General features: G+C 42.5%; 1 protein-coding gene across 3 annotated transcripts in view; it reads right to left on the bottom strand.

Moving 5' to 3' along the window:
* The window catches only part of rnf19a (ring finger protein 19A, RBR E3 ubiquitin protein ligase), a 102319-nt gene extending 75376 nt beyond the window's left edge, over nucleotides 1–26943 (bottom strand). For 2 of the 3 annotated variants that reach the window (XM_067982038.1, XM_067982040.1), the window contains exon 1: nucleotides 26852–26943. The gene's annotated coding sequence lies outside the window, so the exon portion shown is untranslated. Of the gene's footprint in view, nucleotides 1–18538; nucleotides 18636–26851 lie in introns of those variants that run through there. The other variant, XM_067982039.1, reaches the window with a different exon arrangement.
* Nucleotides 26944–27543: the final 600 nt, after the last annotated feature.

Genomic DNA, 27543 nt, shown 5'->3' with positions numbered 1-27543 from the left:
TATATGGCACCTTATCGAATGCCTTTTGAAAATCCAAATATACTACACCCACTGGTTCCTCCTTATCTACCCTGCTCATTACATCCTCAAAAAACTCTAATAGATTTGTTAAACACGATTCCCCTTTCATAAAACCATGCTGACTCTGCCTAATCATAGTTTTGATTTTCTACGTTCCCTCTTACCACTTGCATAAGATGCAAAAGTGGCTAGAGATAGCTCTCTGTAATCCTCAGACTCTGTACTACAACCAGCATAAATCTCATAGGAGATCTCTGTGCTACCTATAATGCACGTGGAGGTGGGGTTTACACTACTATTTACCAACAGAACTGCATCCATACTTCACTCAGGCTAAAATAAAACTAAGTGACAGACAACTGGGCAGTGAAGAAAATGTGACTATATTGTAGCATCCCTCAATTGTGCGACCCAAGTATGACCTAAACTGGTGTATTTTAAAATGTATATTTTTACAACTGTTCATTCTACTGAATACGCGTTACTAGAATTTAAATCTATGGTTTGCCAGAAGACAAAGTTTTTTTTTAAAAATTCATTAGGTCTTCTGCATCAATCAGGATCCTCCAATTGAAGGTTGAGATCCCAATTAAGCCAATGTTAATGATTCTGTTCCAATGCCCTTTCCAACAATCATGATGCCATGTAGAGCTCCTTCAGTGGTCTAATGAGTAACACTAAATCATAGAGCATAAGATTCAAATGCCAGTCCCGATCACCATCACATTAGCAGTTGGAGCTCTATGATTGAACCCAGCATCCTGAGTTAAGGAGAAAAATAAAATTGGCACAGATTCCCATTGCTATCTGACATCTCCTGACACCCCATCCCAGCAAGGAGTTCATGCATTCAAAAGAGAGGGAAGGGAGAAAAATTGGCAGAAAAAAAGAGAGATGACTGTTGTGATGCAGGATAATATATACCTATAATTACTGCTTTTCCACCTGTTTTGAAAAAAAACTTGAAGGATTTGAAAGAGACTGTTTACAGCAGACTACGAAATCCACAGGTGGTGGTTCAGGAATTCAATCTGTGTATGTTTAGCCTTCCAGCTGTAGAATATACTCCCAAAATAAAACTGCAGCAGACCACCCTCGTGGCAATTTGCAGTGCTTGTCTCTCAACTTAATGCCCAAGTCCAAAACATGCCTGGCGCTGCATTTGGTATTTCATCAGTCATTCTGCGTGTGTGCACATGAGGATATTATAGAGCTGTAGGTAGGTCTTTAATGTTTGGAGGGTGATTTTGGTCACCTAGGCCCTCTCCAGTCAACTGGAACTTTCAGGTTTTTTTTAAATCTACTGAAAAGATTTTTGATTTACTCAAAATTAGATCCAAACAAACTGTGCAGATTTAAAAATTAATTCTGAGCCTAATAAATTTGAAACCTGTGAAGAAATTTATATCAATGGAAACTAATTCATATTATACTTCATGCTTTATGAAAGAGAAAATGTCCCATCCAAATAACATTTCCTTTGAGCAGCAGCTTTCCAACACTTGTTTGGGGAAGCCCATGTAGCTCCCTGTGGCCTCCTGTTGCAACTTCCAAAGTTCAGCTCCTCAAAGCTGTGCCAGCATTGCAATTTTTGTTCCCTGTATTAGTAAATATACAGTATCAGAAATAACATGCTACTAATTTCAACAAATACAGAAATCCAAATGAGGTGGACAAACATCTGAACCTTTGGATCCCCAGTTTGGAAACAGTTGCTGTCACTCAGTGAATCAGTTAACAGTCCTATCCAAATAATGTAAATATTTCACATTGCACATAACTGCATTGTGACTATTATAATATTTGCCTCATTCTCTTAAAACAAAAATCAAGTCTGGATTTCCAAAATTCAAAAATAATCCCATCTACAATTAGGAAGTAAGCACACCTTACAACAGCATAATAGCTGAAAACACAATGCAGATGTGAATCAACCTGAAGGGCTGTATGACATTACTGAAACAAGATTCCCTTCAGTAAATGAATGACGATGAGTGGAGGAACATCCTACAGCAAGTGTAACAGGTTCCAGTGGTCTCTGTGCCTGGGCAACCACAGGTTTGGGCCAACAGTGTCACCACCAGATATTATGAACTAAATGTCACTGAAAAATATTCCAATGCATTGTTCAATTTTTTTTTACTAATTTGCTGCACATGAAAAATTGCACATGTACTAGCCCAGTTGTTGAATAGTCATTGGTGCACCAAACAGCATATCTTATAATTCAAGATACAGTAAAGATTTAACTGGCTATGTATTGTTTAGTTACAGATAACATTGTCTAGTTACAGATAACATTGTCTATCTCAGGCACAGCAAATATTCACTGCTAAGTACTAAGGTACACACTATTGAAACAAATAAACAAACCACTCTCTTGCAACAGATTTGTATTTATTTAGAATTGTTCAAATTCCACTTTAGAGACAGCATCAACCTTAATTATTTTCTACCCAAATATTCAAAGCAATTTATAGAATATTGATCCATCGATGTATACACTCCAAGTCTTAAAATTTGTGACGTTAATGATCAGTAACAGGATCAAAAGTTTATTAGGAAGGCCAAAGCTACACGAGTTATAAATACAATATTTAGCTCTTCTGCCCAACCCTGCCAAATCAAACCACATCACTGCTTAGGCACAGTAAAAGAAACACTCCATAGGATTTTAAAATCCAAAAAAACAAAAGCACCAAAAATAAAAGACACATCCACACAGATATTTGTTACTGCTTTTGAAACTAAACGGATATGCTTTGGTTTTAGGCAGGTAATACCAAAGATCTACAACTATTTGGGAGCTCCCTAATGGTTCAGTCATTAAATGCAACCCAAGGCTTTCAGCCAAGGCATTCACTCCTGAATGCTATCCAGTGACTCATCCTGGAAAGGATCAAGTTAGCTGCAAAGTCAAATAGTCTGCTCATACCCACCATTTGGGCTCACAAGTTAAGTAAGAATGGCCACTTAGGTGAGATACTGGAGGGGGGCCCCTCCTATCCTTTGATTCCCAGCAAAGGATAGGAGGGGGAACAAGCTAGAAAAACAAAACTAATATCTATACAAACAATTGAAGATTATTTGGAAACCATAAGTTAGCATTGCATACTTTTTATTGGCCTTAGGAGGCCACTGCCAGGCATACTACTGCACAGTAGAAAGTTAATTACCTTTGAATGGAGAGCAGTCAGGACAGTTGCAATCAATAAGCTTCATTGTACCAGAAAGCAAATTTTCACTCGAACAAAGAACAGTCCTGGCTGACTTTTACTGTGCAACAGTCATTATCCTTACATAAAAAAGATTTTTTTCTTGCTCGAGCAACTTTGTATTTTAGACAATGACGTAGATTTGATCTTCATATTCATTTCTATTCACATCAACAGCCTACCAAATTTGTCTCAAGCAGCTTTTTAACAAAAGAAATTAACTTCATTCATTTTTTTATGGAAAAAGCTGACCAACATAGGCACAAAGCACAATCAAAGATACATTTTCTCCTAAACAACAGTTACTATATATTATAAAGTCACAAAGTTCAATTGTATCACTGAGGAGAAAATGTCATCACTGAGGTCATGGCACCCAAATAGAATGGCCCTGGGCCTGCTTTCTCACAGTATCGGCTTGGGGGGAGGAGAGGAAGGAGAAATGTTGTTCAGAGAGATTTGGGTGTCCTTGTACAAGAAACACAAAGTAAACATGCAGGTACAGCAAGCAATTAGGAAAGCAAATGATATGTTGGCCTTTATTGCAAGGGGGTTGGAGCACAAGAGTAAGGATGTCTTGCTGCAATTATTTAGGGCTTTGGTGAGACCACACCTGGAGTACTGTGTACAGTTTTGGTATCCTTAGCTAAGGAAGGATATATTTGGCTTAGAGGCGATGTATCAAAGGCTCACTAGATTGATTCCTGGGATGAGAGGGTTGACTTATGAGGAAAGATTAGGCAAATGGGCCTATATTCTCTGGAGTTTAGAAGAATGAGAGGTGATCTCATTGAAACATATAGGATTCTAAGAGGGCTTGACAGGGTAGATGCTGAGAGGATGTTTCTCCTGGCTGCAGAGTCTAGAACTAGGGGACAAAGTCTCAGGATAAGGGGTCGGACATTTAGGACTGAGACAAGGAGGAATTTCTTCACTCAGAGGGTCGTGAATCTTTGGAATTCTCTACCCCAGAGGGCTGTGGATGCTGAGTCGTTGAGTATATTCAAGGCTGAGATAGATAGATTTTTGGACTCTAAAGGACTCGAGGCCTATGGGGATCGGACTGGAAAGTGGAGTTGAGGTCGAAGATCAGCCACGATCAGATTGAATGGCAGAACAGGTTTGAGGGGCTGTACGGCCTACTCCTGCTCCCATTTCTTATGTTCTTACTCCAGAGTCATTATTGCAGCAGTCACAGCAACTTTTATAGACTCAATGTTCCCAGTTTTGTTTACTCAAGATGTCATAGTGTGAGGGCAGAACATGATTTAGAGCAAGATCAGGGAAATAGTAGTTGGGGACAGCGGAGCAAATTTAAAGCTCCGCCACTTTTGTTAATGATTGCATCAGGTGCCCAATTGCCACACAGTCACATTTTCCTGCAGAGGTCACTTCTCAGCAATGAGGAGCAGGAACAGTGCTTTATTACCGTCCTCACGCCCTCCCTTCCTAGTCTGGAAATACTGAATGTCCCAGCTGAAAGTTAACACAGATTGGGGTCAAACCTGGGATTTTCTTGGTTTGTACGGTACAGAACCACACCACACAATTAATTTAGTCACTAGGCCATCAGTGGAATCTGATGCTGCTTATCATTCCCTTTTAACCTCTGCTGCGTGCGTTAGGGAGTGATCTCATCGCCTGGGCTGAGAATGAAATCACTCATTCATGTGGAGGGCTCCTGTTTGATGAGAAAAAAAATCCTGCTGAAGACTGACATATTTGTGTCTTTGGAACTTGTTTTCAGTCAAGGTCCAATTTTTTTTGGATTTGGCTCCCATCACGAAAATAAGTGGTGGAACCCAGCAGGCAACAGAAAACAGTTAAAGGTGTAAAAGTAATTACTTAAAAAATAGAAAAAAAGATTGTACACCAAAATTAAGTCAAACGTTTGACATAAACACTCCAGAATACCCCAATGCCTCACCACTCCAACCCCCACCCACTTGCTGCTAATCACATCCCTACCGATTCCTGTTGCCACCACTCCTTTCCCACTAGCCCCTCACTCCAAACCCCTTTCCTATGCCTTTGTACCAAGCGATCACCCCCTCAGATCACCCCCTCAGATCACCCCCTCAGATCACCCCCTCAGATCACCCCCTCAGATCACCCCCTCAGATCACCCCCTCAGATCACCCCCTCAGATCACCCCCTCAGATCACCCCCTCAGATCACCCCCTCAGATCACCCCCTCAGATCACCCCCTCAGATCACCCCCTCAGATCACCCCCTCAGATCACCCCCTCAGATCACCCCCTCAGATCACCCCCTCAGATCACCCCCTCAGATCACCCCCTCAGATCACCCCCTCAGATCACCCCCTCAGATCACCCCCTCAGATCACCCCCTCAGATCACCCCCTCAGATCACCCCCTCAGATCACCCCCTCAGATCACCCCCTCAGATCACCCCCTCAGATCACCCCCTCAGATCACCCCCTCAGATCACCCCCTCAGATCACCCCCTCAGATCACCCCCTCACCACCTCCCTGCCCAATTGCCCTACTTCTCCCCTCCAGCAGGCGACTATCTGCAAAACTTTAATGCATTATAGAGAAATACATTTCATATTGCATTTTTGGATGCACAAGAGAAAAAAAGCACAAATTTTTGTTCACTTGCAATAAAAACAAAATAATACCTTGATGTTAAAATTATGACAACGTAAATGTCCCCCAATCAGCCAAATATTTTGCCTGGCAAGTTTCTTGAGATTCCATGCTGGCAGTGGTCCAGTTAGCTCTCGCCACAGAAATCTTATGTTGCTTCAGTTTCAAGTCATGGACAGAATTATGAAATAGTACTTTTTTGGGTGATGGTTACAGAAAGAGAAAGTGTATGGGCAGGGTATGAGAAATAGATGGGAATTATTTTGTTCCCCTCATATTTTTCTCCACTCCTGAAGCCATTCAATCTTTGCTCAGATACCGTTTCACTGGCACCAGGCAATCTCTAGTATCTCAACCGAGTGGCCATTATTCATGTGTAAACCTAGACAATGAGCATTAACAAGCTACTTCTCTGAGTGGGGGGGAATACTGCTGAACCTGGTTGTGTCTCCACAGCTACCATCATTTACTATAACCCTCTCTCTAATCAGCAAAACCAATAGGGGCACTTTTGCAGGGTGGACTGCCCGCGATAGTCGTTGCCGTCTTTCCCTGTGTTTTCGTGAAATACTCGATCTAGTGGCACAACGAGAGTGGAAAGATATCATACGATGAGGGTGGCAACGTTCAAATGACCATCAAGATTTGGGTTTAAACTCTGGTCCTACAGTTAAAAGTCCAGCAACAAAAGAACTAAGAATTTTATGGACTGTTATTTTATTGCCCCTACCTTGGGTCATGGAATACTAATGAGACCAGCTAGTTTGGCCTGTTCCTCACTGCAAACCAACATGAAAACACATTATTTTTGAAAACATGCAAACAATTTACACTTCTCCCACATAGATCACCTGCATGAATGGGCACTCTACTACTCCATGCTGCAATATTACGTGCAGCCTTCTCTCTCTTTAAAAAAAAATGTTTTGTGTTAAGAGTAGTGCTCCCACATCGGGGAAACCAATCAACGCCAAGTTGGAAACTTAATACCTTACCCCCTCCCCCTATCATCACTACTCCACTCAATTCCCGTTCTGAGGAACGTCAAGTCCTGTTCCAAGGTATGCCAGGCAGGAAGTGTTGGCCAGAGGCCCAGGAGGGGATTGAAAATCAAACAGGGCTGGTTTAACTTGGCAATACTTTGTACCTAGCAACGTACCAAGGCATTGAAGGTGCCACCAACCCACTACTGAAATGTGAAACATCAAGCAGTTACTTCTGAATAAATATCTATTCTGTTCCTGGCCTAACTTATTGATGTTAAACTTTATAAGTATTGAGCGCATTCATGCAAGATAGTAAAAAAAACTGAAGATAACTGAGGGTTGCACAGAAACAAGAGTCACAGCAGGTGGATAGTTGTTACTGGATGTGCAAAACCTATTAAATCGGGGAAATGTGATATCAGTGTTGGCACAAATCTATATTTTTCCAGAATAGTTTGATTAAATTTGAATACCAGGTTTGCTGTGAATATATGCGCTGCCAGGTTTGTTTGTTTTTTAATAACTGGCTGCTCAAGTAGGAACATAGGAACAGGAGTAAACCATTCAACCCCTTAAGCCTGTTCTGCCATTCTATTAGATCATGGCTGATTTGTACCTCAACTCCATTCATCCACCTTTGTTCCATATCCCTTGACACCCTTACCTAACAAAAATCTATCAATCTCAGACTTAAAATTTCAATTGACCCAGCATCCGCAGTCTTTTGGGGGAAGAAAGTTCCGGATTTCCACTACGCTGTGTGGAAAAAGTGCTTCCTGTTCTCACTCCTAAATGGCCTGGCTCTAAGATTAAGATTATCCCTCCCCTTGCTCTGGATTCCTCACCAGAGGAAATAGTTTATCTTTATCTACCCTATCAAATCCCTTTATCATTTTGAAGACCTCAATTCGATCTCCTCTCAATCTACTAAACTTGATTATTACACAATAACCTAATTGATCTTCAAGTTTTATAAAGAAATTAATAATGCAGAGTATTAATTTAGGAACGTTCAAAGAAGAAAAAGCCAATCAGGCCAACCAGCTCATATTATCCTCATTCTATTTCAGCATGTGAACTGATCATTTTTTTAAAAAACAATTCTCTGCCAATTGTCCCCCTTTCCCTTTTTGCTCAGGTATGCTTCCATGGGCACCTTCCAGTAAATCAACCAAGAAGCCATTATTCATACGTGAACACCAATGGGCTCGTGAACTACAGCGGCTATCACAATCAAGACAATCATGTCCTCACTCAATCTCTACACACATGCGCTTCCAGCAAGGATCATGAGATTGTGATCAGGAGCATTAACCCTGCCCCTGTCTTTCTGCCTAATCTCCGCACCCCCCCCTCCCCTGCCAATCCAGTTAACCCTGCCTCCCATCAACCGAGGGGCACTGAGGAGAACTGTAGCACGCCTATTGCCAATCAGCTATTTTAGCAGAGATCAGACATTGAACCTGCAACCTTCCTCATGTATACGGCTCAACTTGCTGACTGATCTGACCACATTTTAACTTGTTTTCTATCCCAAAAGCATATGCTCTCTGTTCTTCGCTGAATCAGGAATTTAATGAATAGCGCACATTTGGTTCATTTTTATTTCATTACTGTGATCCTAAAATATAATCCTGTGCTTTTAGAAGTGCAGAATGTTGTTATATATCCAGGGATGTACATAGAACTTTCTTTCAACCTTTTAACTTTACTGGGAGGATATTTTCCAACTAGAACTTTTTTTTAAAATTTTGTTTGTTTTAAACATACAAGTTGAGTTAATTCTGTACATGAGAATTATTGTTCTTAGTTATTAAAAATAAAAACTTGCTCACATCACATTTACAAAGCCCTATGAGGAACTATAAACTTGCTAAATGGAATTGTAGATTTTGACTTTGAATTTTCTGGTATACACACACATTTCTCAGCATTTACAATTGCAGCACAATGCAACTTTCCTGCGTATTTTGTCCACTAAAGCATTTCTCAAGTGTTGTGTTCAGGTATCAGTTCCTTTTTTTTGGACTGGTGGTTTATGCAGGGCATGAAAAGTTACATGTGCCTCATGTAACTGGCAGGGTACTGTGCATTAGGCTAAACTATAAAACTAACTGCAGTCATTCGCTATCACCAAAGAATACTTACAGAACTACAGATATATGTAACAGAGCAAGTAAGGGGAGCAGGAAACAGAAAGAAGCCTCGGTGGAAGCAAACCTATTTTCTCGGTCAAAGCTTGGCAAGTCCCAACGTGATCAATCAAATTATAACCACAAACTGAGTAACTGGTGGTGAGAAATATTACAATAGGCCGTGTGTGAGTATTGTATTTACACAGCAAGTGTTTAGAAAGGTCAGGACTTTGACTGTATTTAAACATTTTCTAAGTTCAGCTTGTAAATCCTCATTTTCTTAGAAGAGAAGCTATGCCCAATAGTCCAGAGATGCAGCCCCATATTAATCATGACCATAATTCAAGTGGTATCACAAATTGACATTAATGTTCTGTACACTGAATTCAATTGCCATGTATCACACTGGAAACACTTTTACCACAGTTCTTTCTAAAATCACAAAACTTGTAAAACTACAAACAGCTTTATGACATTCACTGTTAAATAGATTGCTGGCAGGTAGATTTTACCTGCCCAGTGACACTGTTGTACAACTATACATTTAAGGTGTTATATTTTAATAGAAGATAGCTTCTTGATAATGGATGAACATGCTGCACTGAGTATCTAAATTATACAGATCAAAAGATCCCAAGTTTTAACCCCCAACCTATTCTCAACCAAGGCAATGGTAGGGGAGCTACAACTGATATCAATGCCCCTGGTGTAGGGAAGGTGAAAAAAAATGAACAGGGTTCATGGTCCAACAACCAAGCTGAAAGTGCTGTTATGTGGAAGTTACTGTGAACAGCATCAATCTCTAGTCCCCAGTAGCTGGCTAATCCATAAATAGTGACGAAATAGCTAACAATGAAGTTCAAACAGATCCAAGAGTTTTAGTAGACTTGATGCTCAACATAGCCAACCAATTCAGAGCAGCAATAAATGCTGAATTACACAGCTAAAACAGTAGAATGCAAGTCAGAGGAAGTTATGAACAGATACACAGGCCATAATGATCAGACCACACCTTTAGCTCTGTGCCCAGTTCCGATCATTGAGACACAGGAGGAACTTTCAAGCACTGGGGCAGTGCAGTGAATAGCGACAGCCTGGAAAGTTGGGGCATGATTTATACCTGGAACCGGGAAGAGAGCCCGGGGAAGGGGGTGGGGGGGGGGGGGTAGATTTTCACGCAGGAAACCCGGAAGTGACGTGAGCATCTCGGAATTTACGGTCGCAACTTAACTGAAGCCAATCATTTTTGCTTCCGGGTTCCGTGTCTCCAAGCTGTGCAGCGGGCGTACTGTGCACCTACATGATGCGATCTGAAGTCCACTATTTAAAGAGACAATGCAAAAATGGATTTGAGGAGAAAAGAGGAAAAGCACCAATGGATTGAAAGAGGCAGCACCCAGGTTCACAGATGCTTCATTTGAAGTACTGTTGGGTGCAGTGAGAACGAGGATGGTAATCTACCCGAATAGAGGTGGAAGAAACCTGGTTCTGCAACCAAGGCATGGCTGGAGGCGACTGAGGTAAGCAGCAGGAGCATGGTGCCCTGGTCTTGGTTGCAGTGCAAGAAGGGTTTTAGTGACATAACCAGGTCAGGAAAAATGAGTACAGTTGCTGATTCACCTATATCCTGTGGTGTCCAGCATCGCCTCTCACTGTGTCTTGGCAAGTGTTCTCCATCACATCACTCCTCTCACCCATTTAAGTTTCAGCAGCAACCCTCCTTCACTTTCATGCATTTCCTCACCTTCGCATTTATCCACCCACCACTGCCATTCACCCCAATTCTTATCCAATGTGATCCATCTGTCTCAATCACCCTCACCCAAAGCACTGCATCCATCAGGTGAATACGTCACCTTCTGTCACTCACAGGTCTGTTCTTTTGTCCTTTGTACGAGAAGAGAGCACAAAACGCAAGGGAGAGGATTGGAGGTGGCCTTCCATAAATAGTCCAGCTGACAGATGAAGAGGATGCCATGGAGATAATTGACACATCTGCATCCCTATCAATCAGAGATGGAGAGACTGGGAACCCACAGCTGCCTGGTGACAGAACTTAAACATTAATCACTGAACAATGAGAAACCAGAGTATGGTGATTGGCACAAGATTGTTACTTTGCCATGACTAATTCCCATCTCTTTGTTGTCTTCCAGTGCCTTCACGCGTACAAGAAAGCAGGGAGATGGATGAAATTGATTCCTCAGGAGAACCTCATTCCTTCCGGGGATGCACAGTCACAGAACATACAGCTATGCACCAGCGCAGATACTGGCATTTCGGTGGGTCCTCTTACACAGTTAGTTGTGTTATCACCTGGTGATTCACAACTCACAAGTGAGCATGAGCAGACAATGGTGGCAAGGGCAGCTGTGGAGAGTTTGCATCAGAGGGCAAGCTCTGCTCAGCTGGACACGGGTGCTGAACCCCATCGTTGAGAATGAGAATATGGTACAGCTGCAACTTTGCGAGGTACTGGACTGCACGCTCTCCACAATAGCAGAGAATTTGGAGGAGTCCAATGCCAACATTAGTGGATTGATGTCGGAGGGAATTGCGAGAATGTCTGCTATGGGGAGAGTGGCCGCCTCCGTGGAACTTCAAGCATGGCTCTCAAATGAGTTTATGCAAGCCTTGACTACGGCTGTGCATACTTTGAAAGCCAGCATGTCTGCCGCCTTAAACAAGATGACAACTACCCTATCCGTGGCCTTACAATGCGTCATAGATGTGCACCTAGCTGCTGTCTAGAGTGGTGTGGGTGGGATGATGGTGAAAGGGGAAATGGCGGTGGGAACTCTACTCAGAGCGCTCCCATGTCTCTCCCGTTGCGCGCACCCCCCCCACAACCAGTACCCGAAATGCTGCCTCCTCTCCCGATGGCAGAGTCTGCCCCTGCACGGGTCCAGGTGGAGCATTCTTTGGTGGAGCCCTCAGCTCCAAAACCCAGAGGTTGGAGGCCAAAAGCCTCTCAGCAGTCAGGGCAGGGATCTGAGCAGCCTGCCTCTACCTCTGCTGAAGCCACAGGGAGCATAGGAACAGGAGTAGGCCATTCAGCCTCTCATGCCTGCTCCGCCATTTGATAAGATAATGGCTGATCTGTGATCTAGCTTCATATACCCGCCTTTGGCCCATATCCCTTAATACCTTTGATTGCCAAAAAGCTATCTATTCTCACATTTAAATTTAGCCATTGAGCTAGTATATCAGCTCTTCATGAAGGAGGCTGCAGATGTCTGCGACCGCCTGGTGACTCTATCTTAGCCTGCGTAGGCACTGCTCCTCAGAGGGGTCCAGGAAGCTCAGCCCCTACCTGTAGACCCTCTCACGTGGGTAGTGCCTCCTGCGACCTCCGTCCCACTGTCCGTCCTCTCTGCTGTTCTCCAGATCCTTGTTATGCACCTCTGCCTTCTGCACCTGCAGATCACAGAACTGCATGACGTGCCTGCCATGGATGGTGATGTGCCTCCTCCTCAGATGTACTGTAGGATAGAGCCATTGCGCGCCACCCACCCCACCCACACCTTCCCGATCTCGTCAGTTTGAGAGGCTCCAAAATATCGGTAAGTTTGTCGGAACAAGGATTCTCAGTATAAACAAACAAAGAAATCTCAAACATTTGCCTGAGAGAACTGAGTGACTGGCTGCAATATCTGAATTTTTAAACTGAGAAATGAGAATCACAGGTTTAAAGGGCCAAATGAGCTTCGGCTGCATCTCGCCTCTGTTTCAATGGCGTGTTTCAGAAGCCATGGGAAACCTGTGAAGGAGAAGTTACATCAGTTTCTGTTGCAGAAGCCACAAAAAATTAAGTACCTCAACTGTTTAAATGACCTAAATTGCCCCTTTAACAATCCAGCCACCGGCATTAAGTGGGAACCGGACTTCCGGGTTTCTGTGCGTCCAAACGCGCCTGGCTTAAACCCAGAAGTTGAAGCCGGGATGCGGTCCCGGTTCCAATATCTATTATTTTAACCTCCCACCCGACCACAAACCCGTTCTTTGGGGTTAAAACTCCCCCCCCCCCATGATCTTATAAATATGCAAGATAGTGAACGGTATGGAAAAGATAAATCCAGAAAATTAGAGTAAACTATGAGAGTAGGACAAGGGGACACAAGTTCAAACTAGTAAAAGACATATTTATGACTAATAAGGAAGTTCTTCTTCACAGACATGGTGATCAATACTTGGGCTGGACTCAGCAGTGGAGGCAAAACCCCTGGAATGGTTTAAGAACCAACTGAATGCTGCAATGAGGGAGTTTTGGGTCATTCTGGATGGAAGATGGACTGAATGGTCTTCTGCATCTGTAATTATCTAATTGTTTTACGAACCTGCTAATACTCATTGCCAAGTTCACAAATGAATATGGCTACTTGGTGAAGGTACGAGAAGTTGAATTACATCCCACATCCCAAATGAGTCAATGTCTTCCAAAAGAGGGTGGCAAGACAATATGTACTCTTCCCACCTCCCATGAACCACTGTGTCCCACGAGCTGATTTGATCCTCTGAATTTAAACTCATCACTATAACCTTTAATCCAATTCCCAAGCAGATATTTTCCCACATTTCTAAGGAGCTAATCAGCTGCTTTGTGCATATCTACCGTGCAAAACTGTAGTCACTGCAAGACATACAACAGCTTGCCTTAATATGGTAATGAATATCCCAGCGCATTTTATTCAGATATGTTAATATAAGCCTAGTCATTAAAAATCACACATTCCTATCAATATTGGGCCTCGGGCCTCATTTTAATAAGACTGGTGAGCTACAGACACCAATCATGCATCCCCAGGCAGCTTGCCAGCAAAGCACGGATGAATGGTGGGCCACTGCAATGCAGGCAGCAACCCTCGGTTAAGTCCTGGGTGAGGGGGGGATCGGGGGGCTGGCAGTGGCACTGCTGTGGAAACAGGAGGAATACTCCTCTCCTCCTGGCTCCACATTAAGGCAAGTTTAAAGCCAAAAACACACCTGTTCTTCGGCCCTTTAAGGACCGCTGGCTAGGCCGCTATCGAACTGCAAGGCAAGCTCTGCCTCGTTGTTAACCAAATAGGGGAAAAAGGTCCTAAAACAGGCTTTAAGCACCTTACTAGCATACTACAATGTAGACCTTAGCAAAATTCAAGCCCACAAGATTAAAGGGGCAGTGGCAGCCTGGATATGAAATTGGCTAAGGGACAGAAAGCAGAGAATAATGGTTGAACGGTTGTTTTTCAGACTGGAGGGAAGTGTAAGGAGTTGCCCCCCATTTGTCGGTATTAGGACCACTGCTGTTTTTGATATACATTAAATGACCTGGACTTTGGTATACAGGGTAGAATTTCAAAGTTTGCAGAGGACACGAAACTCTGAAATGGAGTAAACAGCGAGGAGGATAGTAACAGACTTCAGGAGGGCATAGACAGACTGGTGAAATGGGAAAGACACGTGGCAGATGAAATTTAATGCAGAGAAGTGTGAAGTGATGCCTTTTGGTGGAAAGAATAAGGTAAGATAAACTAAATGGCATAATTTTAAAGGGGGTGCAGGAACAGAGACTTGGGGATGTACTTACCAAATCCTCAAAGGTGGCAGGTCAAGTTGAGAAGGCGGTTTTGAAAAAAAGCATATGGGATCCTGGGCTTTATTAATAGAGGCATAGAGTACAAGAGCAAGGAAGTTATGCTAAACCTTTATAAAACATTGGTTAGGCCTCAGCTGGAGTATTGTGTTCAATTTACTTTAGGAAGGATGTCAAGGCCTTACAGAGGGTGCAGGGGGACTCACTAGAATGGTACCAGTGATACGGGACTTCAGTTACATGGACAGACTAGAGAAGCTGGGGATGTTCTCCTTAGAGCAGAGAAGGTTAAGGAGGGATTTAATAGAGGTGTTCAAAATCATGACGAGTAAAGGTGGTGAAACTGTTTCTAGTGCCAGGAGGGTCAGTAACCAGAGGACACTGATTTAAGGTAATTGGCAAAGGAACCAGAGGCGAGATGAGGGGAAAGTTTTTTTTAAACGCAGCGAGTTAGAGTGATCTGGAACGTGCTGCCTGAAAGGGTGGTGGAAGCAGATTCAATAATAACTTTCAAAAGGGAATTGGATAAATACTTGGAGAAAAATGTACAGGGCTGTGGTAAAAGGGCAGGGTAGTGGGACTAACTGGATAACTCTTTCAAAGAGCCAGCACAGGGACAATGGCCAACTGGCTTCCTTCTGTGCTGCATCATTCTATGATTCAAGGGCCTAATGCCTGTTTTAGGCTGATGCCAGTAACACCGCCAGTGCCTGAACTAATATTGCGTCTGATGTATTTCTGGCACTGTTTGTGTGTGGGAGATCAGCCCCCTGAATTGGACCTCTGTGCCCCCATTTCCTGTCACAAGGGCACAAGGTCCAATTACACCCCCAAAATTCATTATTGCAGTACACCTAAAAACTTAGCGCTCTCCTCTTGACTGCCACTTGCTCTCAGGTACAGTACAAAATAAACTGTATACATTACTTCAATAATTTCTATCAAACCCTTCTGCATCTCTGCACCAATGAAGGATTATCTAGCGCTGCTTCAGCACTTGAGATTTGCAAAAAACCAGTAAAATAAGGTAGTGACGCAAACAGTAACTAAACTGTGGTTAAATAGTAATAATGGACTCTTATATGCACTAAAGCAGGAAATGGAGGACAGCAAGACAATCACAAGCGAAAAATCAGACCTATGCATGCCTATCCTCAGCCCTCACTTAAGCAGTCTTCTATTATTTAACAGCTGGTTTGAATCATCTAAAACCACAGGATTCAGATGAGCTTTGCTCTTGTGGTGCATGACATCATCTGAATCCCTTAATTGTGTTGCAGCTGTATAACCACCCAAACCAACCATTATTCTTTAGTTGAAACACATGTAAAGTTACACATTTAGTGAAATGTTAAACGTTCAATTGTCGTTAACAGCAACGTGGAGGCATATTGCGAGAGCTCGAGAAGCCATACTGGAAAATAGGCTGAAGGGGGTTAAACAGCATATGGTGCCATATCATAGTAGGTACAGCACAGGAGGTGGCCATTTGGCCCATCGTGCCTGTGCTGGCTCTTTGAAAGAGCTATCCAATTAGCCCCATACCCCTGCGATTTATTTTCCCCCATTCAAATATTTGTCCAATTCCCTTTTGAAAGTTACTATTGGATCTGCTTCCACCTCCCTTTCAGGCAGTGCATTCTAGATCATAAAGTACAGCAATAAACATTTGCTTGTTATATTGCAGATTCATTCTTTAGCTGAATAATGAATATATGCAAGCCTGAAATATTTACCAAATAAATTCCAGATAAAAAAAATTCAACACAAATTCAAAATCATTTCATATTCTGCACATTTCCTTTCAATATTTCTACCTTCTGCTCGTGCTAAGGCATGCCTTCCATATAAGGAATCCAGCAGTTGTGAAATCTAAGCCTTACAAACTGCTTAAAATAGGACTAATCTTTAACACTACCATTTCAGATGGGGCTCTTCATCCAGATGTTCACTGATCTGTGCATCGCCAACAATGTGTTCTTATATCCAGTATTTATGTTTCCCACCCACATTATATCTAATACTAGTGTAGAACAAGAGGGGAGGAAAATGTTTTGTCAGTGATCAGGCTAGTTAACAGCAAATTTCAAAGCTTAATGCCATTACTTTTCTTTGTTAGGAAAATAATAGGAAAACACACATACAGAAAATCAAAAATAAAAGCCAATAGTTGGACATGTACAGATCAGTCAATATCCTGAAATGTGGACCACTAAAGACTGGTCCTACTTTTAAAAGTTTGCAGAGCTGAGATTTCACAACTGCTGTATTCCTTGTATGGAAAGGATGTCATGGCCTCAAACAGAAGGTAAAAATATTCTCAAAAACAACAAACATTCATAAGTGAGTAAGAGCAGACAATTCATGATCAGTTCCTCATCTGTGGAAATGTTGCTAATGTGCTACTTAACATCATAGTGTATATACTTTGTGCTTTTATTTATAGCATAAAGTATTGAAAATATTTTCCTACTGCTGACATTCCTTGCAATATAAGGGAAGAAGTCCAAGCTGACTCCCTGTCCTTTTGGGAAGCCCCTCACCTACATCCAATGTCTCTTCCTGACAAATAAAAGCTAACAGCATGAGTCTCAGATACCCAAGCCAGAGTCCTAACAATTTGTGGTAGTGCATGCAAGAGCAGCAAGCCTGGACCACCAGACTGCTGTGCAGCTGTTTTTATACTTAAATGGTCATGGGTTGCTAATGGTAGTAGGATTCTGGGAAAAGAAATTCAACGGATGGTATAACAGTATTGATCAGTCCTAAATATGTGGCATAAAATCAAATTTACAATAAACAGTAATCAATTACATTTCAGACATTTATAAAATGCATCTTTTTCTAGATGATGGCAGCTTGAAAACAACTTTAGTTTTTAATTTACAAAAAAAGTTTTGTTACAACAGACACCTATATTTAAAATACCTTGTAGCATTTGATATGAAATGAACTTATGTTGAAAAACAATTCAGTTTAACATTAAGTTGTTTGTTTTTTTAAAAAAAACAACTTAATGTTAAAAAAAACAAACATTCATTGTCTTTGTGAAAACTATAAAATGATTCTTTCAAAAAAAGGCAATCAGTAATGCCATAATAACAGCATTATTTCCTGGTAATCAACAGCATATGATCACTTAATAATTTACAGCAATTATATCGTAATTAAGCTATGATAAAGACCTCATCATATAGCATCTAGATGGTATCCTGCCTAACGATCATTACAGGCAGTGCACTAAAAGAATGAACTAGCATTTATGTAGTGCCTTTCACAACCTCAGGACGTTCCAAAACACTTCACAGCCAAGGAAGTACTCTTGAAATGTAAGGAAATGCAGCAGCCAAATGGCACACAGCAGGCTCTTACAAACAGCAGTGAGATAAATAACCAGATCATCTGTTTTTAGTGATGTTGATTGAGGGATAAATGCTGGCCAGGATACCAGAGAGAACGTCCCTGCTCTTCTATGAATTGTGCTACGGGATCTTTTACGTCCGCCCGAGGTGAGGCCTCGGTTTAATGTCTCATCTCTTGATGGTGATTATAATAAATTTAATTCAATTTTTATTATGTAGGATTCAGGATTTGTACTGGTATTTAGGAACACACTGCTATTCTGTCCTATTTCTCTTGAAAACCAAACCATTGGTCTTGATTATAATCTACTTTTATATCCTCACAGCCAGTCTGAAGGAACAGCACCCAAAGATTCTCAACCTTCATACATCATCACTTTCCTTTATAGTTCTAATCAAGCTCTGTCGGAGACCATGAGTCCTATGATTTCCATAGGTAAATGTGACAGAATCTAGCTGTGCATGTTTTGGATTACAAACCATAGAGTATGGTATCCAGAGGTCTGGTCCTTTATATTAAATCAAGCTGCTGAAATACCACACATCTACCATCAACTGCACACCCTCATTGTAAAAGTGCATAAAGGCAACACCCTTTACGCAACAAAATCCAGTTTGAATTGCTGGGTGCTTACTCATTGCAGTGCTGAAAGCCAGGCTCCATCATTCTTTATTAGTGGCAAATCCAGGTCTGCAGCGACACAAGAATGTGACTGCCCCAAAACAACACATCCATCAGAAAACGATGCATGGTTCAAGCTCTCTACCGAATAAGCAGTGTGACCCCCATACAGTAGGACCTAAGGGTGAAAAAAAAGAGAAACATGGAAGAAAGTGCTACAGCCCAGAGTACTAAACCCTTTACTTAATATCCTTGTGGGTCACTACAGAACATCTACAAGTACATTATAAAAAAAAAAGACATACTAGACATTTCTAAGTTGTTACGGCTCAGAACCAAGAAATGAAAGTCAGTGCGATGGTTTCGATTTCCCACATCAGCCACCCTTTTGGCCTAAGCCCTTAGGTCAGTTTACCCACATTTACTTAACAACACAGAAAAGAGGCTTTTATCCCACCCCGATGTGAACACACTCTTATCAAATGATTCCCTACAAACTGGGGGTTGATCAACTCCAGGAAATTTATTCCACAACAGACTAAAGTGGAAAGAACTCTGACGTGAACTCGATCTTCTCCTGGCTGGGGTGGGGGGGGGTAAAGCCTTTTTATTTTCTCTGTTATTAAGTAAATGTGGGCAGTCTTAACTAAGGGGGCTTAGGCCTACAACTAAAATGGGAGTACATTGCTCACTCAGGTCACGAGGGTGCCTGATGTGGGAAATGGATAACATCGGACTGATTTTCATTTCTTGGTTCTGCGCTGTAACAACGTGGAAATAATTCGCTTTTTTATAACGTACGTGTAGCTACCCTGTGGTGATGCATAAGGATATTAAGTAAAAGGGTTTAGTACTCTGGACTGAAACAACTTCTCCCATGTTTCTCTCTTCATCCCCTGTACATACACTGTATGTGAATACTAAGAATCAAATAGAAACAGAAATGCTGCAATTGCACAGCAGGTCACTATAGCATCCAAAAGAGAAACAAAAGGTTAATGTTTTGGGTGGGACCCTTCATCAGAACTCAGACTGTTGCGTGCACTGTTGTGAGGATCAACAAAAGCAATTTCCTGAGCCGCTCCCACTCCTGGGTAGCAACAACCCAATGCTAGCTGGTGATTGCATTCAACAGTTTTCCACTTATTGCTGACGTCATGCCCTGAACAGCTTAAGCTCAACTCTTTCCAAACAAATTCTACAGCTCTGTTTTTAAGGTTAACGACATTCATAGCAACCCACCCTGGGCAATTTTCCAAGATACTGTAAGTTCATGATGCAGTTATTCATTATCACTTTCAATTTACCAGATAGGGACAGGAAAACAAACACAAAGGAACAACAGGGTTTCACTCTTAACATAATGTAGCTTTTCTCAGAAAAAAAGTCAAATTTAACTACTTCGCAACAAAATCACTATTAAACCAGAGAAACAGCCGACGTTAGATAGATGCCTGTGATATATTCCAACATACGCATGTGTATGTTACAACCTTCCAGACTCAATGATTTCAATAACTTCAGATCATAACCACTACTCCCATTCTTTCAGTCAGCTGGTGCTGGTAGTGGTTCTGCTGCTGCCATTTACAGCGGCTACGGATCAATCTTTTGTTTCTTAACTTGTCCCATTACCACCTTCCTTGCCTTGCACCATCCTCCTTTTTGTCATTTAATCACTCATGCCCTCTATCCTATCATAGACCTCCCCCTTTCCCTGGCTCTGTACTTGCTCAAAAACTGTTAACTCTTTAACATCTTCCAGTTCTGACGAAAGTTCTCCAACCTGAAATTTTAACTGTTTCTTTCTCCACAGATGCTGCCTGACTTGCTGAGCTTATCCAGCATTTTATGTTTTTATTTCAGATTTCCAGCATCCGTAGTATTTTGCTTTTGATATGCACGTGTCAGATAGTGTATAAATTCTTGGCTAACTGTGCAATCTATAGTTCCTGGCTAGCAGTGGCTATAAGAACGTAAGAAATAGGAGCAGGAGAAGGCCAATCGGCCCTTCGAGCCTGCTCCGCCATTTAATAAGATCATGGCTGATCTGATCCTAACCTCAAATCTAAATTCATGTCCAATTTCCTGCCCGCTCCCCGTAACCCCTAATTCCCTTCACTTCTAGGAAACTGTCTATTTCTGTTTTAAATTTATTTAATGATGTAGCTTCCACAGCTTCCTGGGGCAGCAAATTCCACAGACCTACCACCCTCTGAGTGAAGAAGTTTCCCCTCATCTCAGTTTTGAAGGAGCAGCCCCTTATTCTAAGATTATGCCCCCTAGTTCTAGTTTCACCCAACCTTGGGAACATCCTCACCGCATCCACCCGATCAAGCCCCTTCACAATCTTATATGTTTCAATAAGATCGCCTCTCATTCTGCTGAACTCCGATGAGTAGAGTCCCAATCTACTCAACCTCTCCTCATATGTCCGCCCCCTCATCCCCGGGATTAACCGAGTGAACCTTCTCTGTACTGCCTCGAGAGCAAGTATGTCTTTTCTTAAGTATGGACACCAAAACTGTATGCAATATTCCAGGTGCGGTCTCACCAATACCTTATATAACTGCAGCAATACCTCCCTGTTTTTATATTCTATCCCCCTAGCAATAAACGCCAACATTCCGTTGGCCTTCTTGATCACCTGCCGCACCTGCATACTAACTTTTTGATTTTCTTGCACTAGGACCCCCAGATCCCTTTGTACTGCAGTACTTTCCAGTCTCTTGCCATCAAGAAAATAACTTGCTCTCTGGTTTTTCCTGCCAAAGTGCATAACCTCACATTTTCCAATATTGTATTTCATCTGCCAAATCTCCACCCACTCACCCAGCCTGTCTATATCTCCCTGCAGGTTTTTTATGTCCTCCTCACTCTCTACCTTCCCTCCCATCTTTGTATCATCTGCAAACTTCGATATGTTACACTCGGTCCCCTCCTCCAAATCGTTAATATAGATTGTAAAGAGTTGGGGACCCAGCACCGACCCCTGCGGAACACCACTGGCTACTGGTTGCCAGTCCGAGAATGAACCATTTATCCCAACTCTCTGCTTCCTGTTCGATAACCAATCCTCCACCCATGCCAGAATATTACCCCCAATCCAGTGATTCTTTATCTTGAGCAATAATCTTTTATGTGGCACCTTGACGAATGCTATAGTTTTGGATAATTCGTTACCAGGAGATTCTCTGGTAAGTTTATAGAATGAGATGCTCAGTTAAACAGAAATGGTTACAGAAAATATTCTCTGGCATTCAGCATCCTTATTAGGTGCATTCAATGTGCTAGTCACTGGGTTTGCAATTTGCAGGGTTTGATTAGTTTCTATACTGGAGGCTGAGGCCAATAACATCCTTTTGATTAAACGGTGGGAAAGATGGATAGCAAAAAAGACAGGCAGATTTACATACCGTAAATTATAAATATAAATTATACTGTCCACTACCAACAATGTATCATATCAGCTATATGGTTTAAATGTGCAAACTATACTCCACCGCTTCGCATTTCTCTACTTGCACAACGTATAATAGACTGTAAAAAAAATACAATTAACCTCAAAACAAACAGAATTGAGATTTTCACCCCTGTCCAATTTGAGTGCACCAAAGTGATGATAAAATGTATATGTGAAAAAAAATCACAGTAAAGAAAAAATAATAATACAATCAAATCAGAAAGGAGTGTCCAATGCACTTAAAAGAATGGAAGACCTTTTTCTAAAGTGATAAAGATACAGTGTCTCTAGAACCTCAAGAAAAACAGCTTATAAGGATGAGCAAATCTGAACACATGAAGTTGGACTACCCCAATACTACATCTACTAAGGGGATGTGGTTTGGAAAAAAAACCTGCAGGAATGAAAACCAGTACAAAAATTATAAACTATATTACTTCCAGCCTTTTAGTTGTGCCTCCTTTACTTCTGGTTAAGAAAAAAAATTATCACCTGCAATTTAAGAGTCATTAAATTAAGTGATAAATCAAGAGCAAGGTTTCACAGGAAAAGATTAAGTCAGATTACAATTTTATTGAAAAGCTACCTGCACTCTCACCCAAGACAGCTGCAACACCTCAAAGCACCCCTACAAATATCAAATGGGCACACCTGTCAGAGGTTTTAATGCAAAGCAAACTACAGTTTACTCCTGTTAATTCAAATCAGTTTCATGCACAAACAATTCAAATTAAGCAACTTATCAAAAAATTGAATAGATAATTCAAACTAAACGACACTAAATTTAAAGGAGTAGACCGTATTTCCTATTCTGTACTAAGGCACTGATGCATTTTTGTTATTTTAAGACCAGCTTATAAATTTACTTCCCTGAACAAAATTGCAAAGTATCCATTAGCTCATCATATTGTTGAAAATTTGTATGGTGATGCACAAGACCAGAAAAAAATTCACCAAAAAGACACTAGGAGTCATTCACAACCTTCAACATTGCATTGAGTATTTCCTATTTTATCTCCAAAGTGGCCAGAAGAATTTCATTAACTTCTCTCATTTCCACCAACTGCCATGTCATTTTCCCATCTGAGAAGATGCTGGAACACCTCCATTATTACAAGTTTCTCAACTACAGATGAAGTGAACAAAACACATCCGTGCAGTGAGAGCTGACTAGTTACCTGGTTTCAACTTTCTCTAGAACTGATTGAAACAAGGTAAAAGGATAGTTACCAGTTGCAACAGCTTGACTTCTCTGCAACTGTTGGTAAAGGCTTTTGGCAGACTGGCATAAAGTTTTACAGACATTACAGAGGTGTGGAAATATTTGTACCATCAATGGTGCTACTGTAATACAGTGAACTCTCACCTGCCAAATGCATAAGGCAGCTAACAAACATTGCAGTTTATGGACCACAGCACACAAGGATACAGATATTTGAAGCATGTCAGACTCACCCCCATCATTCTCAACTATAATTTGTCATGCACAGGACTTAGTATAACTATGGAAACATAACTTCAGGGCAGGGAACACACCCAACTGCCTTGTACTGACATGCACTTCTCTGGCCTTCACTGATGCTAGTATCTGAATGGATATTTGATAATTTACAGGTCATGTTAGAAAAATTTCTTTAAAAACCACATTTAAAAATTAAATACCAAACTTATGTTACCTTGCCTAGTGTCACTACTTTATTCACAACTTTGTTACTCCCAAGTTACAAAGTCACAGAGAAATATAAAATCAGTACTTTGCTGTAACCCATCGTGCAATCGTATCCCAATCTGTCCCTTTTTTTTCCTGCTTCATTTCTTTCATTCCCACTTTTATTTTAGTCTTTCCTTCCTTCCTTCCAATATTCTCACCTTACTGCTCGTCTCCTGAAGTTGTCAACTCATGCTAGAATATGGTTTCATAGACATGAGAGCCATGCAGTACTACAACCAAGTTGTCCTTTCTCATGTGTAAGTCTGGAAATGATTGTCCAACAGGATATTCAGCTTACAGGGCCACTACAGCCAAGTCCAATTCTTCCCTCACCTTTGCATTTCCTGCAGTTATGAAAGCGATCATGACCAGAATTAGGAACAAGGACTAATTTTCCCTCCCCAACATTTACCTGAGGAAGGAGAAAATCTCCGAAAGCTTGTGAATTTAAAATAAAATTGCTGGACTATAACTTGGTGTTGTAAAATTGTTTACAATCAAGCAATGAGACCAATCTTAGTGCCTCCACTGCCATTAAAGATCAGCAGAGACCCAGAGAAAGGCTGATGTCAAACCTGGCCTGAATCGCTCAGTACTAGCCAAATGGCAAATTTACTCACTGAAGTATTACTCTTTCAACTTTTTCAAAAATCATACAATGCTGTCTAGAAACATATAGAAAACAAGAGCAGGAGTAGGCCATTCGGCCCTTCGAGCCTGCTCCGCCATTCAACATGATCATGGCTGATCCTCTATCTCAATACCATATTCCCGCTCTCTCCCCATACCCCTTGATTGATAGATTTCTAGACACAAAAGCTAACAAGCCTTGGAGATCTTTCCTCAAGTATCTTGAGGCCACAAGCACGCATTTGAAAAGAGGAAACCAGTACATTGTCTAGCAACGCTCGCACAAGATGTTGAATGAGATGCCTGCTAACATGCCAGTATATCACACTTCACCATACTAGCTGAGATTATATCGATTGCACTGAGCTAAGTTTTTTTTTTAAAAAAACAATATTTTGCGTCAACAGAAGGATACTATGTTTGACTTTGCTGTGCGATGACTTTTTTTGTATCTTATCTGAAAACTAACAAAAATAAATGCTTTTTGTTACACAGACTTTTGCTAGAAAAAATCAACTCAATAAGAAAAAAAAAATCCATATCTATCTGGAAAATATTGCCTAATTCAAAAAAGTGCACAATTTGGTGAGTCTACACTTTGCTCAAAACTCAGCCACCTTAAAAAACAAATTGCTTGGAGAAGTACAATAGGAAGTTTGACATATCCATTCCAGACATCTGGATTAGTTATTAGACAAACTCTTCCTCCCCTTTTCTAGAATCAACACAGATCCTCGCCACCCCACCAAATGATGTGTAATACTTCATAACCCACTGCCAAAGTCCTTAGACCTGTAATCACTTGCTTTTAGCGTCAGTGCCACATCCTCTTGCTTACTGACAATGCCAACAATGCAGCATACAACACGCAAATGCACATCATTGCTGAAATTTGCACTGCAGCGAGACTACTTGGAAGTGGAATAATGGATGGAAATGGTATGAAAGCCAGCCAAAAAGATAATCTTTGAAAGTAAAACATAATTCTTCTTTATACCACTTGAAGGAGTAGCTTATCCTGCCGGCTCTCTTCAGTCATTAAAAAAAAAATCACATCAGTAGTCAGAGCCTATTTGAACACCTATGCACAGAACTCTGCCTTGCCCAACTTTACTGTAATGCAAACAACCACAACTATCCAGGTAGTCAAATGCACCCAGTAATATGCCACTTTAAAATGGTATAAAAAGGTACAAGAAAATATTTAATTTGAACTTATACTTTTACTGAAAGAGATTCAAACTATTACAACTTAACTGGTCTACTATACATAAAATCATTGCGTTTGAGTGAACAGTCAGCAAGCTGTGTACATTTACTTTAATAAAGCAAAACTCAGATAGCAAACTTGGAAAAATAATCACTGTCTGACATTACAATAGGTCAAGCTCGAGCTTCAGGGTCGTTATACACAGTCTAACGTACTACATGTTATTTAACACAGAGAAATCACACTCCCAGGACACACTGAACTCAAATCTTTAAAAACTAAACCATGTGATTTAAAAGACATTTACGGTTTGCCAAAAGCAACGCGTCACTGGTGGAAGATGTAAACATTCTGCGTGAACTTCGACCCGGGCAGTTTCTAATTTTGTGACCGAGACTTTTGCAAAAGCTGCAGGAAACAATAAATGATGATCTCGTGTTTCAGGTACTGCAAACATTTGGAAAGTGAGCACCTTCGACCCATAATCGGCTCATTTTATATATATATTAAAAAAATATAACACTCCAGTAATATTCCAGGATTCCTCACAACATCTGGTTTTACTTTACAGGGACAGGCAGAGAGAAAAGAGCGGCTCAAGGCTGCAGCCTTCTCCAGTGCCCGGGGAGAGAGAGAGAGAGAGAGGGGAGAGAGAGGGACAGAGAGGGGGGGGGAGAGAGCGGAGGGGAAAGAGAGAGGGGGGGGGGGAAGAGAGAGGGGGGGGGGGAAGAGAGAGGGGGGGGGGGAAGAGAGAGGGGGGGGGGGGAAGAGAGAGGGGGGGAGGGGGAGAGGGGGGGGGGAGGGGGAGAGGGGGGGGAGGGGGAGAGGGGGGGGGGGGGAAGAGGGGGGGGGGACAGAGAGAGAGGGACAGAGAGAGAGGGGAGAGAGAGGGACAGAGAGGGACAGAGAGAGAGAGGGACAGAGAGAGGGACAGAGAGAGGGACAGAGAGAGGGAGAGGGACAGAGAGGGGGGGGGGGGAGAGAAGGGGGGGGCAGGGCCAGGGTTCGCACCCGGGGGCCGCCCTCAGAGGGGGTGAGTTTTCACTCTGACCCCCCCCGGGGTCTGTAATCAGCCGGGCACGGACAACCCAGAATGGCCCCGGGCTCCCATCAGGGGAGGGAGGGGAGGGAGGGGATCAAACCCAACCTGACTGGAACCCGGACCCAGGGGGGGGGGGGGGGGGAAGAGAGAGAGAGAGAGAGAGCGCGCCCCCCAGGCCCCAGAGAAGGAGACTCTCTCCCCCCCCCCCCTCACAATCTACACTCGCCCCGGCCCCGGCCCCGGCCCCGGCCCCGGATCGCACACACTCACCCTAACCGCCAGCCGCCTCCGACACCCGGCTCAGGGGAGGGGAGAGAGAGAGAGAGAGAGGAGTTTCCGTCCGCCCGCCCCTCGAGTTCCATCAATCCCCTCCCCCCAAAAACCCAACCCGCTCCGGCCCCGCCCACACTCCGCACCTTCTGCTGACGCGTCTGCCCTGCGCGTCACCGCTTTCTGCGCGCCTCGGAGGAGGTGACGCGGGCCCCGGAGAAGATTTTGAAAGTCCAACGCCCTTTCTCGGAATGAAGGGAGGCCCCTGGGGGGAGGGGAGGAGGAGTGGAGGAGGAGTGGAGGGTGTGTCACCCCACCCCACCCCTCAGGGCCGCACAGCTGGCGGTCCGAGCGCAGACTGACCGCACTCTGCAACCCGCGCAGATTACAGTTTGGGGCAATGTGCTGGTCTGGGTTTACTCATGTGTAAGGAATCCGAAGCTGTAAACAGAGGAGGGGCGGGTTCAGGAGGGTGCAAATCTTCAAAAGAAAACCTGAGAAAGGATCTACTCTCTCCACAGAGAGGGAGTGCAGCGAAGGTTCACCAGACCGATTCCTGGAAATTCAGGACTGTGGTATGAGGTGAGATTAGGTCGACTCGGCCTGTAGTCACTCGAGTTTAGAAGAATGAGAGGGGATCTCATTGAAAGGTATAAAATTCTGACAGGGCCGGACAGACTGGATGCAGGGAG

This window comes from Heptranchias perlo, chromosome 3 (assembly GCF_035084215.1).
Source record: "Heptranchias perlo isolate sHepPer1 chromosome 3, sHepPer1.hap1, whole genome shotgun sequence".
Taxonomy (NCBI): Eukaryota; Metazoa; Chordata; class Chondrichthyes; order Hexanchiformes; family Hexanchidae; genus Heptranchias; species Heptranchias perlo.
The sequence above is the reverse complement of the archived record's forward strand: the minus strand, read 5'-3'. Positions and strand labels throughout refer to the sequence as shown.